This window comes from Cebus imitator, unplaced genomic scaffold (assembly GCF_001604975.1).
Source record: "Cebus imitator isolate Cc_AM_T3 unplaced genomic scaffold, Cebus_imitator-1.0 Scaffold19, whole genome shotgun sequence".
In the NCBI taxonomy this organism is placed as follows: Eukaryota; Metazoa; Chordata; class Mammalia; order Primates; family Cebidae; genus Cebus; species Cebus imitator.
Genome location: NW_016107334.1, coordinates 422,451 through 436,146, shown reverse-complemented (window position 1 = coordinate 436,146; position 13,696 = coordinate 422,451). Strand labels below are relative to the sequence as shown.

General features: G+C 43.4%; 1 pseudogene; it reads left to right on the top strand.

Annotated features, from left to right (window-relative positions):
- Window positions 1-1,039: 1,039 nt before the first annotated feature.
- On the top strand, window positions 1,040-9,915 carry LOC108294905 (annotated as a pseudogene).
- The last annotated feature ends 3,781 nt before the right edge of the window (window positions 9,916-13,696 follow it).

The following is a 13,696-nucleotide window of genomic DNA, read 5'->3' as shown; positions in this document are numbered from 1 at the left end:
AAACCAGCCTGACAAATATGGTGAAACCCCGTCTCTACTAAAAATACAAAAATTTGCTGGGTGTGGTGGTGGGCATTTTTAATCTCAGTTACTTGGGAGGCTGAGTCAGGAGAATTGCTTGAACCCAGGAGACGGAGGTTGCAGTGAGCCGAGATTGCACCATTGCACTCCAGCCTGGGTGACAAGAGTGAGACTCTATTTCAAAAAAAAGAATAGTGGGCCAGGTGCAGTGGTTCATATCTGAGATCCCCGTACTTTGGGAGGCCAAGGCCAGAGAACCACCTGAGCCCAGGAGTTCAAGACCAGCCTGGGCAATATGACAAGACCCCCATCTCTATGAAAAGAAAAAACAAATAGTTTTCTATATATCACCAGCAGCCACCGATAAAATGTAGTAGAAAGAAAAGAAAAGATACTGCTGGGTGAGGTGGCTCAAGCCTGTAATCCCAGCACTTTGGGAGGCTGAGGCGGGAGGATCACTTGAGGTCAGGAGTTGAAGACCAGCCTGGCCAACATGGTGAAACCCTATCTCTACTAAAAATACAAAAATGAGGTTGGACACAATGGCTCACACCTGTAATCCAAGCACTTTGGGACAGCGTGGTGGGGGCATCTGAGTCTAAACAGGGTGAGGGGACTGCCAAGTGCCACCTGGCGTGGGGTGAGGGGGAGGATGGTTTCATGTGGGGAAGGTGAACCTTCTGTAGAAAGGTAAGGAAGGTGTCCACATGCAGGAGGGAGGCAGCAGCCGTCAGAGGTTGCTTAACATATGAGGCAATTGATCAAATCATGTAATACATCAAAGACCACAGAGCCGAGTTTCTCGCTGTCAGAGAAGGCAGTTACAAATATGGAAAGGGGAAAGGGGGAAAGCTACAATGTACATGGTGGGGTTGGATTGGAACTGGAGGTGTTACGTGAATGACGGTTTTCAATACAGATATAAAAATGAACATAAATGTGCACACATAGAGAGATATACACTTTATCCCCTAGCTTTGCCCACTGAGAGGGCCTGAGAGAAGCAGCCCTTAGAGCTATGGACAGGCATCATTTTGAGATCTGGAAGGCAGGCAAAGAACTACTATCAGAGAGCCGTAAGCCTAACCATCCCAATGTTCCGAAGAGCTCAGGGATGTTTGAGCTGTAGCCATCCAGCGTAGACAGACCTCATTAAACACCCTGGCATGTTTTGAAAAGTTTTTTAAAAACATAGCTGGTGTAGTAGCTCATGCCTGTAATCCCAGCACTTTGGGAGGCTGAGGTGGGAGGATCACAAAATCAGGAATTCAAGACCAGCCTGGCCAATATGGTGAAAATCCATCTCTATCAAAATACAAAAATTAGGCAGGAGTGGTGGCGGGTGCCTGTAGTCCCAGCTACTCAGGAGGCTGAGGCAGGAGGATTGCTTGAAGCTGGGAGGTGGAGTTTGCAGTGAGTTGAGATCACACCACTTCATTCCAACCTGTGCAACAGAGCAAGACTGTCTCAAAAAAAAAAAAAAAAAAAAAATGTATTACCAAAAGAGATCGAGAAGAAATAGGCAATCTGAATATCGACGTATCTGTTATAGACATTGAATTTGTAATTTAAACACAAAAACAGGCTGGGTGCAGTGGCTCACACCTCTAATCCTAGCACTTCAGGAGGCTGAGGCGGGAAGATCGCTTGAGGTCAGAAGTTCAAGACCAGCCTGGGCAACATGGTGAAACACAATCTCTACAAAAAAATACAAAATTTAGCTAGGCATGGTGGTGTGCCCCTGTAGCCCCAGCTACCCGGGAGATTGAGGTGGGAGGATGGCTTGAGCCTGGGAGGCAGAGGTTATAGTGAGCAGAGATTGTGCCACTGCACTCCAGCCTGTGCATTAGAGTCAGACTTGGTCTCAAAAAAAAAAGAAAAGAAAAACCCAAAACCAAAACCAACTTATCTATCAAACACACACACACACACACACACACATGCACAAGCAAGCATGTTTACACACACATAGGGACTAACTTGTCTTAGAGGTAAATTTATAGATGTGCAAATATTTGCATTAGAAAAGAAGAAATTTTTAAAATTAACTTTCCACCTTAAGTAACTGGAAAAAGAAGGGCAAATTCAACTCAAAGAAAGCAGAGCGAAGGAAATAAGATAAGAGGAAATCAATAAAATAAGAAACAAACAAACATTAGAGAAAAATCAATGATGCCAAAAGCTGGTTCTCTGAAAAGATCAATAAAATTGATAAAGCTCAAGATAGACCAATCAAGAAAAAAGAAAGGAAGACACAAATTACCAATACGTGTTGATTTAAGTTTGTTTTACTCTTATGTTAAACTTTCACATAATTCTAGAGTTAAATGTACAAGACAAGGTATACTCCAGGAAGTACAGCTCCTATCCCACGCATTCCATCCTGTCTCCTTCATCTTCTATAGGTAATTATTTTATTTATTATTTGTAGTTTCCAAATTCTTCCATTTGTTTAGCATAAGAAAAAACATGTATGGTGAATATATCTGCAGTTGTCTTAAGGAACATGGTGTCTCTCGGGGCTCTCACGAACTGGTTTAAGAATCTTGTGAATAGAGTGATTATATTCAAATATAATCAATATATTCAAACAAAACCTTTTAGCATGCTCAAAACCACATGTAAGAGTGTGCTCAATAGATCAATTAATCTGGAGATATTTAATAAATATCTGTAGAGAATATCTAAGGGGTTCTCCCTGACCTGCCGAATGAGGATTCCATCTTTTTGTTGAGTGAGCAAAAAAGTATCTGACCATCCAAATTAGGCTCCTGTGAAAGATGTGTTCAGTTTATTTACCAAAATCCTACTTGGTATTCCAAAGGTCCTGCCAATGCAGATTCCCTTTATAATGTGGCCAGTGACGTCTGTGGCTCTGATACCATCAAAGGACAAATGCATCCCGACCGGGGGATGGAAATCCTTCCAACGTCTTTTGTTGACAGTGTCTAACTGTGTTATCTTTTGCTTTGACAAAGTGATAAACCTTAACAAAAACTCTTGATTAAAACTATAGTTACTTGTTTGTTTTATCCTAAAATAAAACACAATATCAGCCCTGATAATACAACCAGTGAATTCATGATGAAATGCAATATTATAGCTGTCCTGGGTAGCCTTCTGATGCATATTTCTACTTAGTGCTAGGTATTCATAACAATTCCTGATTTTTTTTTTTTTTTTTTTGAGATGGAGTTTCACTCTTGTTACCCAGGCTGGAGTGCAATGGCGCTATCTTGGCTCACTACAACCTCCGCTGCCTGGGTTCAGGCAATTCTCCTGCCTCAGCCTCCTGAGTAGCTGGGATTACAGGCATGCGCCACCATGCCCAGCTAATGTTTTGTATTTTTAGTAGTGACAGGGTTTCACCATGTTGACCAGGACGGTCTCGATCTCTTGACCTCGTGATCCACCCGCCTCAGCCTCCCAAAGTGCTGGGATTACAGGCTTGAGCCACCACGCCCGGCAATTCCTGATTCTAATGCAGAAACACTTATATAGCTTGATCCATGTGCTTGAGTTTATTTTCAGTGTGAAGGTGACAGTGTTCCAACAACCTACAATTCATACTTGGAAGAGGCTTTTGGCTACTAGTCCTTACTTGGCAGACAAGTTTAGTTGCTAACGTGAAAAGAAATCTCCTTTACCCATCTCCTTTATGAGACAGGTGGAAAACACGGCCCATACTGTACAAGAGTCATGGACAAGTTTTGATCAGCTTGTCTCTGGTTCAATGCTGGTTAAATGTGCAAAATTCAAACAAAAGAATTCTTGTTAGGCTGTGTATTAGTCTGTTTTCATGCCACTGATAAAGATATGTCTGAGACTGGGCAATTTACAAAAGAAAGAGATTTAATGGACTTACAGTTCCATGTGGCTGAGAAAGTCTCACAATTATGGCGGAAGGCAGGGAGAAGCAAGTCACGTTTTACATGGATGGCAGCAAGCAAAGAGAGAGCTTTTGCAGGGAAACTCCCATTTTTAAAACCATCAGATCTCAGGAGACCTACTCAGTATCACGAGAACAGCACAGGAAAGACCTGTCCCCATGATTCAATTACCTCCCACTGGGTTCCTCCCACAATACATGGGAATTGTGGGAGTTACAATTCAAGATGTGATTGGGTGGGGACACAGGCAAACCGTATCAGGCTGGATGTGGTGGCTCATCCCTGTAATCCCAGCTACTCAGGAGGCAGAGGCAGGAGAATTGTTTAAACCCAGGAGGTAGAGGTTGCAGTGAGCTGAGATTGTGCCACTGCACTCCAGCCTGGGTGACAGAGCGAGATGCCATCTCATTTAAAAACAGAATAAACTTTACATTCATCTTTCCCCTACTTCTGAATGATCAGAACTTTTCTGTTTGTTGTTTGTTGTTTCTTTTTAGTCCTGCTCCACCTATTGCTGTACACCTCTTCTATGTGTACACAATCACACATACGTTAACATGGGATATGAACCTTCATAAATGGATCTGGTTTCTGACATAAATTTAAAAATAAAGGGTTCCAAAAATTAGAAAGAAAAATGCAAAGTTAGTTCTTTCCATAGATATAAAACATGGACACACATACACGTACATATGTATGAGAAAGATTGCTATAGCAAAGTATTTTAAATTATTGTTTTATTTAGAGCTTTAAAAACCTTAATTTTAAAACATAATTACATTTTCACAGGGCAAAATTATAAGATCCAAACCTATAACACATTAATTATTTTACTAGTAACTAATAACATTTTGAGCTTGAGAAAGAATCAGTGTATTTTACAATTAGACAAAAATAGAGTTAGAATTCATGGAGCGATTGTGAAGTAGCCATAAATGCTTTTCTCTTCTCTTTTAGGCTCAAATATCTTGGAACTGATTGACAGTGTCTAGCTCTAAATTATTTGTATTGTTAGCATCATTTAACACAGTACTAGTTATTTTAAAAAGAAAGAATAAAAGTCTTAATACACCCTTAGGGAAACATTAGGGGAAATGGCTGTTTTATATGAGTAAAACAGGTTGGAGTAAAGAAAAATAGACACTTGTGAGGTATGGACAAAATTTTCCCTTTGTTTTTTAGGTGTTTTTTTTTTTTAAAAAAAAAAACAGGGTTTCACCATGTTGGTCAGGCTGGTCTTGAACTCCCAACCTCAGGTGATCCGCCCGCCTTGGCCTCCAAAGTGCTTGGATTACAGGCGTGAGCCACCACATCCGGCCTGTTTTTTAGGTTTTATAGCTAGATATGGATGCAGTTTTAAAAAAGTTTAACATATACATTTAATTTATGAAATTATTATTATTATTATTATTTTTTGAGACAGAGTTTCGCTCATGTTACCCAGGCTGGAGTGCAATGGCGCGATCTCGGCTCACTGCAACCTCCGCGTCCTGGGTTCAGGCAATTCTCCTGCCTCAGCCTCCTGAGTAGCTGGGATTACGGGCACGCGCCACCATGCCCAGCTAATTTTTTGTAGTTTTAGTAGAGACGGGATTTTACCATGTTGACCAGGATGGTCTCGATCTCTTGACCTCGTGATCCACCCGCCTTGGCCTCCCAAAGTGCTGGGATTACAGGCTTGAGCCACCGCGCCTGGCCGATGAAATTATTTTTTAATCACAGATAATATTCTGTTGAATCTCAATTATTCACAAGTCTTTGGATTAAACAGATACATTTCTAAATTCAGTATTATTTCTGTTTAAAATCCCCAAAGCATGTGACTTTTTAAAAAAGTTAAGCAAATATTAAAATATAACATATTAGTATTACTATCAATAGTTGTTAGAGAAACATTATTCTTTAAAATCTTACCCAGAAAGTTTAAGTAGAAAATTGTATAGGCCCATACGCTTTAAATATAAATGCATAATACAATACGAACTTTACAGAGAGTGCAGAGCTTAAAAATGGAGTCTTTTAAGGTAAAAGATGACAAGGGCTGGGATAAAACCATAGGAGAAAATGGTTAAAGGGGAAGTGGAGGAAGAAATCTTTGGAAGTGAAAAAGGCAAAGAACTAAGAAACCAGCATGTTGAATGTTTTATCTACATGGGTAAGAAGTCACCAAGATTAATACAGGAGAAATGAGACGGGGAGAGAGAGAGGGGGAGAGAGAGAGAAAGAGAGAGAGAGAGAATACCAGGAAGTGCTAAATATTTCAATGAATAAGGGTACTTTGAGGATGGTAGATGGTAATACAGAGGCAAAGGCAATCAGAAGTTAGCTTGTTTTTTTTTTTTTGAGACTGAGGTTCACTCTTGTTGCCCAGGCTGGAGTGCAATGGCATGATCTCGGCTCACCACAACCTCTGTCTCCCAAGTTCAAGCAATTCTCCTGCCTCAGCCTCCCGAGAGTTGGGATTACAGGCATGCACCATCACATCTGGCTAATTTTGTGTTTTTAGTAGAGAGGGGGTTTCTCCATGTTGGTCAGCCTGGTCTTAAACTCCCAACTTCAGGTGATCTGCCCATCTCAGCCCCTCAAAGGACTGGGATTACAAGTGTGAGCCACCACGCTGGCTTTTTTTTTTTTTTTTTTTAAACAGGGTTTTTCTCTTTCACCCAGGGTGGAGTGTGGTGGCACAGTCTCGGCTCACTGCAACTTCTACCTCCTGGGTTCAAGGGATTCTCCTGCCTCAGCCTTTTGAGTAGCTGGGATTATAGGCACCCACCACCACACCCAGCTAATTTTTGTATTTTTAGTAGATACTAGGATTTGCCATGTTGGCCAGGCTGTTCTCGAATTCCTTACCTCAGATGATCCACCTGCCTCAGTCTCCCAAAGTGCTGGATTACAGGCATGAGCCACCACACCTGGCCAGAAAACCCAATTTTTAAATGGACAAAGGATTTCACAGACAACTCACTGAAGGGGAAACACTCCTGGCTAGTGAGCATATGAAGGGAGGTTTGATCTCACCAGTAATGAGAATAATGCAAATCAAAGCAACAGATACCACGTCACTACAATCAGGAAGTCAGATGCTATCAAGTTCTGGCAAATATGGTGGAGAGCCCTCAGGTCCTGCTGGTGTAAGTGCAAAGTAGTGCTGTGGTCTAGAAAGAAGGCTGATGGTACACAGTGAAATGAAGAGCACACACTCCCCACGATAAAACAATCCCTGTGATTGCTACGGATACACCCTCCCTCCCCATGTCCCAAAAAACTGTCTTTCCAAGGCTCATAAGGTTTACACCAACAGTGTGTCCTAATGAGGAGCTGGAAAGAGGTCGGAGCCGTGTCTCATGCTTACAATCCTAGCACTTTGGGAGGCCAAGGCAGGAGGATCACTTGAGGCCAGGAGTTTGAGACCGGCCAGGAGTTTGAGACCAGCCTGGGTAACATTGAGAGACCCTGCCTCTGCAAAAATTAAAAAAAAATTAACTGGGTGTGGTGGTGCACATCTGTAGTCCCAGCTTCTTGGGAGGCTGAGATGGGAGGATCACTTGAGCCCAGGAGACTGCAGTGAGCCATGATCATGCCACTGCACTCCAGCCTAGAGACAGAGAGAGACCTTGTCTCAAAAATAAAATAAAATAAAAGAGGCAAATCTATAGAGCCAGAAAGTAGATTCAAGTTTGCCTAGGCCCGGAAGTAATGGGTGGGTTGGAGTAGGGGTGATGATTAAGGAGCGTGGGGTTTGGTTTTGGGGTGATGAAAACGTTCTAAAATTGGTCATGGTGATGATTACATAACAGTGGATATACTGAAAGCCACTGAATTGTATACTTAAATGAGTGAATTGTATGGCATGTGAATGATAAAGCTGTTTTAAAAATCAGTATGAAAGCAGGCTGGGCACAGTGGCTCACACCTGTAATCCCAGCATTTTGGGAGGCCAAGTCATGTGGATTACGTGAGGTCAGGAGTTCAAGACTCGCTTGGCCAACATGGTGAAATCCTGTTTCCAAAAANAAAAAATCAGTATGAAAGCAAACCACAGAATGGGAGAAGATATTTGCAACACTTATAATCAAAATAGAACTCATATTCAGAAAACATAAAGAACTTCAGGCCTAGGTCACAAGGCAAGACCCCATCCGTACGAAAAATACAAAAATTTGCCATGTGTGGTGGTGTACATGTAGTCCCAACTACATGGGAGGCTGAGGTGGTAGGACTGTTTGAACCCAAGAGGTCAAGGTGCAGTGAGACACAATTGCACCACTGCAATCCAGACTGGGTGGCAGAGCGAGACCCTATCTCAAAAAATAATAATAATAAAAATAAAGAAATTAATTTTTTTTTGAGACAGGGTCTTGCTCTGTCACTCAGGCTGGAGTGCAGTGGTACAAACTTGGCTCACTGCAGCCTCCGCCTCCCAGGTTCAAGAGATCTTCCTGCCTCAGCCTCCAGAGTAGCTGGGATTACCAGCACCTGCCACCACGCCCGGCTAATTTTTGTATTTTTTAATAGAGACAGGATTTCACCATATTGGTCAGGCTGGTCTCGAACTCCTGACCTCAGGTGATCCACCCACCTTGGCCTCCCAAAGTGCTGGGATTACAGGCATAAGCCACTGTGCCCCACCAAAAAATAAAGAACTATAAAAGTTAATAAGAAAAAATAAAGACAACCTCATAGAAAAAGAAAAAAAGCAAAAGACCTGAAAAAGTACAATCGTCCCTTGGTATCTGTCAGGGATTGGTTTCAAGACCCACGGATACCAGAATTTACGAATGCTCAAGTCCCTTATATAAAATGATGTAGTATTTGCATATAACCTACAAACTTCCTCCCACATACATTAAATTCTCTCTAGATTACTTATAATACCTAGTACAATGTAAATGCTATGTAAATAGTTGTTATACCGTATTTTTTTATTTGTATTTTTTGTTGTTGTATTGTCATTCTTCCTGTTGTTTTTTTCTGAGTATTTCTGATCTGCAGTTGGTTGGATCTGTGGATTCAGAGCATCCACTGTATTGCAAAAAGAGACTCTCTAACTGGTCAATAAGCATGTGAAAGGTACTCAGTATTGACAGTGGGGACAGAAATGTGTACAAAAGCCATGATGAGAAGTCAGAGGCCGCGCGTAGGGTTGGGGAGGTGGGGCGCACGAATGTGAGTGAGTGGGTGGCTGAGTGGGGCTGGGCACGGACCAGGGCAGAAGTTTGGCTGCCTGGGCACCACCAACAAGGATGTGCTCATCTCTGAGTTCCAGAGGCTGCTCGGCTTCCAGCTCAGCCCTGCCGATGGCGCCTTCTTCCCGGACACGACTGATTGGAACCTACAAGCTGCAATTGGCACCTACTGTGACTTTGAGAGCCCAAACATCAGTGAGCCCTCTATGTCCTTCGTTGAAGATGTCACAAAAGGAGAAGCAGAGTCAATATCCCCTGATACTTAGTTTGTAAAAACATGGTAGATCCAGAATTCTGGAACAGAGGCCTGGCTTCGAGGGGTTTAAGTAAGTCGGGGAGATCAATTTGCACAGGGGAACATGGTGATAGCGAGTATACTAGAAGCCCCTCAACATTGCAGAAGTCAGTGTCCAGATGTGCAGCTCCAGCAGAGCAGGAACGAATCAGGGACAGTGGTGAACATGACCGCTACAGGCCTCTACTACGGAGCTGTTACCGTGGAGGCGGGTGAACTTTTAGGAGTTATGCAGCCACCATCATCTTTTGAAACGCAGTTCAATGCGCTGCTGCATCCCAAGGTAGAAGGAAACTTCAATCAGTTTGCCTCTTCCCAAAAGAACCAGGAATCAGATGAAAACAACTTAAAAGACTCCGGGGTTCTGGGTTCCACCCAATCAGTGAAAACACATGCGTTCCTGCTCCTGATGAAACAGTACAAGATCAGAATAGACTCAGGATAGATTCCCGGAACTCTAAATCTGTCCCCCAGCAGCCACGCAAACAACTAATCAGTAGTGAGATTCCACCGGCCTTAGCCCTTCAGGCAGCCTTAAACATGGGCCCAGCCAGGCAAGGTGGGTCATGTTTCTAATCCCAGCACTTTGGGAAGCCAAGACAGGAGGATCACTTGCGTCCAAGAGTTCAAGACCAGCCTGGGCATATTGGGAGACCCCTATCTGTACAAAAATAAATAAATTAATTAATTAAACAGGTGTCAGCAAGAAGAAAAATTAACAGAAGACAGAAGACCTGGCTCTCGGGTAGGGGAGTAGGAAAGGGGTTCCTCTGGATTGCAGATAACATGGTCTGGACCCCCAGTTCTGAAAGAAGAAGAAGAAGTAGAAAGACTACTTTTGAGTAAGCTCATTACACATGTATGAATGCTGGGTTGCAAGAACGGTATTAAGGGTACCAAGAAGAAATCCATGCAGCAACCTTGGGTTTTGTTTATTAGGCATCAGGCTAACACATCATTAGGTCATTTGGGAAAGGGAAAAAAAGTTTAAAATGGGGGATCCCTCTTTTTAAACAAAAAGTATTTTGCCTACACATAAAAAATAAAATAAAACCACAACAAGACATCATCAGAATGGCTAAAATTAAAATTCTTAACAATATCAAGATTAACAACTAGAATTCTCTTACACAGCTGGTAGAAGGATACGATCATTTTAGAAAACTACTTTTGGTATCTATGAAAACTGAATATAGGCAAATCTTATGACCTGGCTATTCCAATAGAAGCATTTACATATGTACACCGAGAGATATAGACAAGGCCAGGTGTGGTGGCTCACACCTGTAATCCTAGCACTTTGGGAAGCCAAGTTGGGAGAAATTAGCCAGGTGTGGTTGTGCACACCTGTAGTCCCAGCTACTGGGGAGGCTGAGATGGGAGGATCAGTTGAGCCTGGGAGGTTGAGGCTGCAGTGAGCCACAAGCACGCCACTGCACTCCAGCCTTGACGACAGAGTGAGACCCTGTCTCGAAAAGAGAGAGAGAGAGAGAGAGCACAGAGCACAGAGCAGAAGATGGGCTTTCAGGTGCTGACAATGTTGTACTTCTTGACTTGAGTAGTGGTTACATGGGTGTTCGCTTTGTGATAAATCATTGAGCTAAACGTGTTTATTTTGTGTACTTTTCTGTATGCATATTTTACAATTAAGAAGGTTTGTTGTTGTTTTGAGACAGGAGTCTTGCTCTGTCGCTCAGCCTGGAGTGCAGTGGTGAGACCTCGGCTCACAGCAATCTCCATCCCCTGAGTTCAAGCGAGTCTCCTGCCTCAGCCTCCTTAGTAGCTGGGATTACAGACTCCCACCACCATGCCTGGCCGTTTTGTATTTTTAGTAGAGACAGAGTTTTGCCATGTTGGCTAGGCTAGCCTTGAACTCCTGACCTCAGATGATCTACGTGCCTCCACCTCCCAAAGTACTGGGATTACAGGCATGCACCACCATCCCCAACTAATTTTGTATTTTTTTTAGTACAGACGGGGTTTCACTACATTGGCCAGGCTGGTCTGGAACTCCTGACCTTAGGTGATCTGCCCGCCTTGTCCTCCCAAAAGTGCTGAGATTACAGGCGTGAGCCACTGCACCCAGGCACAATTAAGAAATTTTAAAAAGAAGACTAGTTACTGGCAAGGAAACATATTCCTGAAGTATTATGAAATGAAAACAGTTTACAAAACCATTTATATGGTGTGATTTCAATTTTACTATATGAATGTACATATTTATATACATTTATATAGGTTAGATGATCTGGAGTGACAACCATCCAGGTAAAATGGTAGTAATCCCTGGATACAAGCACAAGCGTTTTCATTTGTTTGGTTTTTAGTGTCTATATATTTCTGATCTTCCTGTAATAAGCCTTTATTGCTTTTCTAATAAGAAATAAAGTCATTTTGTAGTATTGACACAGGAATAAGCCAACAGATCGATAGAACAGAATAGAAAACTGAGAAAGAGATTCAATAGAGATAAGAAATTGATGTGCGATAAAGGTGGGGTTTTGAATCGATGGAGAAAGATGGGTAGTTCGATACATTTTGTTGGTTCAATTGGCTAACAGTTTGGAAGAGAAAGTTAAGCTCCATCTCATACCAGATGCTAAGAAAAGCCCCTACATTCCTTAAAAGCAAACAAAAAACTTGTATGTATTTTAAGTAAAAACATGAAAGTTTTAAAAGAAAATATAAGCAAATAGTTCCATAATCTTGGAGTGGAGAAGGCCTTTCTAAGCCTGGTAACAAGTTGGCAGGCACAAAGTAACAGATTTGACAATATAAAAATATAAATATATGTGCATGCAAAAAGTTTACAATAATAACTGTTGTAAAATACCTAGGATAAATTTAACAAAAGCAGGGGCCTGCCTATATGACAAAAGCCATACAACTTTACCAAAGGACACAAAAGAAGACTCAATATAGGGAGAGCTTGCTCAGGGCAGGAGGGCTGATTCTCAGCAATTTTGTTAGTATTTTTTAAAGGGCAGGGAAGGGAACTTAAATGTGCATGAGTATGTTAACCCTTCCGACTGAGAGACGTGCAGTAATTAAAAAGAATGCATTACTGGTGTATACTCTTCCACCTGCAGGGAGGGCCTCTCTGCCCCTTCCTCCCACGAGCTCCTAGCCTGGAGGAGGAGGAGTTGCTAAACATTGACTGGGTCCTGTTTAGCAGTGGGTGGGGTCACTGTGTTGGACACGCCCCCTGCCCGAGGCTCCCGAGGCTCCCAAGGCTGCCCCGCCCTGCTCGCCCTGTTGTTCCAGTAGCTCCCAGCCTGCCTCGGGGCAAGCCTGGCTTTGCCTCACCTGCCGTGACACTAGGAACTGCTGATCAGCTTCAAGTTTCCTTACCTTGGGGCTGGCCAGATTCCCAGGCTGGGTGCTCCAATTCAGGAGTCGGAGTCGGGAGGGGAGGCTATGTTAGACATGGCCAGGCCTGCAAGTTCAGACTGCCCAGGGCCTCCTGACCCTCAAGAAAAAGGAAGATGCACATACGCATGGCCACAGCGTGACTGCAACAGGCAATGCCCAGTCATCACTTTCTAACAAAAGATACCACAGGCCCCTTGCAGGGGCTCCCACCTGTCATCTCAGCACTCTGGGAGGCCAAGGTGGGAGGACTGCTTGAGGCCAGGAGTTCAAGACCAGCCCGGCAACATAGCAAGAGCCCATTTCTACAAAAATTGCAATAATTAGCCAGGCATGGTGGAACATTCCTGTCGTCCCAGCTGCTTGGGAGGCTGAGGTGGGAAGATCACTTGAGCACCCCGTGGTCGAGGCTGTCATGAGCTGTGACTGCACCTGTTCCCTTCAGCTTAGGCGACAGAGCAAGACCCAGTCTCAGACAACAGCAATAACAACATAAACACAAAGAACAGATTTTAAACTGCCTAGGTTCAAATCCAGGTTCCACGTTGGCTAGCTAGCTGTGTGATCATTTTTCTTTTCTATTATTTTTTATTTTTGAGACAGGGTCTCCTTTCTGTGCCCCAGAAAGGAGTGCAGTAGCTGTGCATAGGTGCAATTGTAAGGCCGGTTGCCTCGCCGGGCGCTCGGACACGCCCATCCCTCTCTGCGCCTGAAAACTACGTCACCACTCCACACTGGGCACCAAGCCTGCCGTTGAAAAAACCCCGCCAAAATTTAAAAGAAGCCCCGCCAAAAGCTGCCCAATAGCATTTTGCCCCACCCAGGTCCCACTCCCCCTGGGCAGCCCGCTCACCGGAAATCCCGCCTACCTACCAATAGCAGCTTGCCCCAACGTCCTGTTCCCTCATAACCAATCAAGACACCCTCACTCG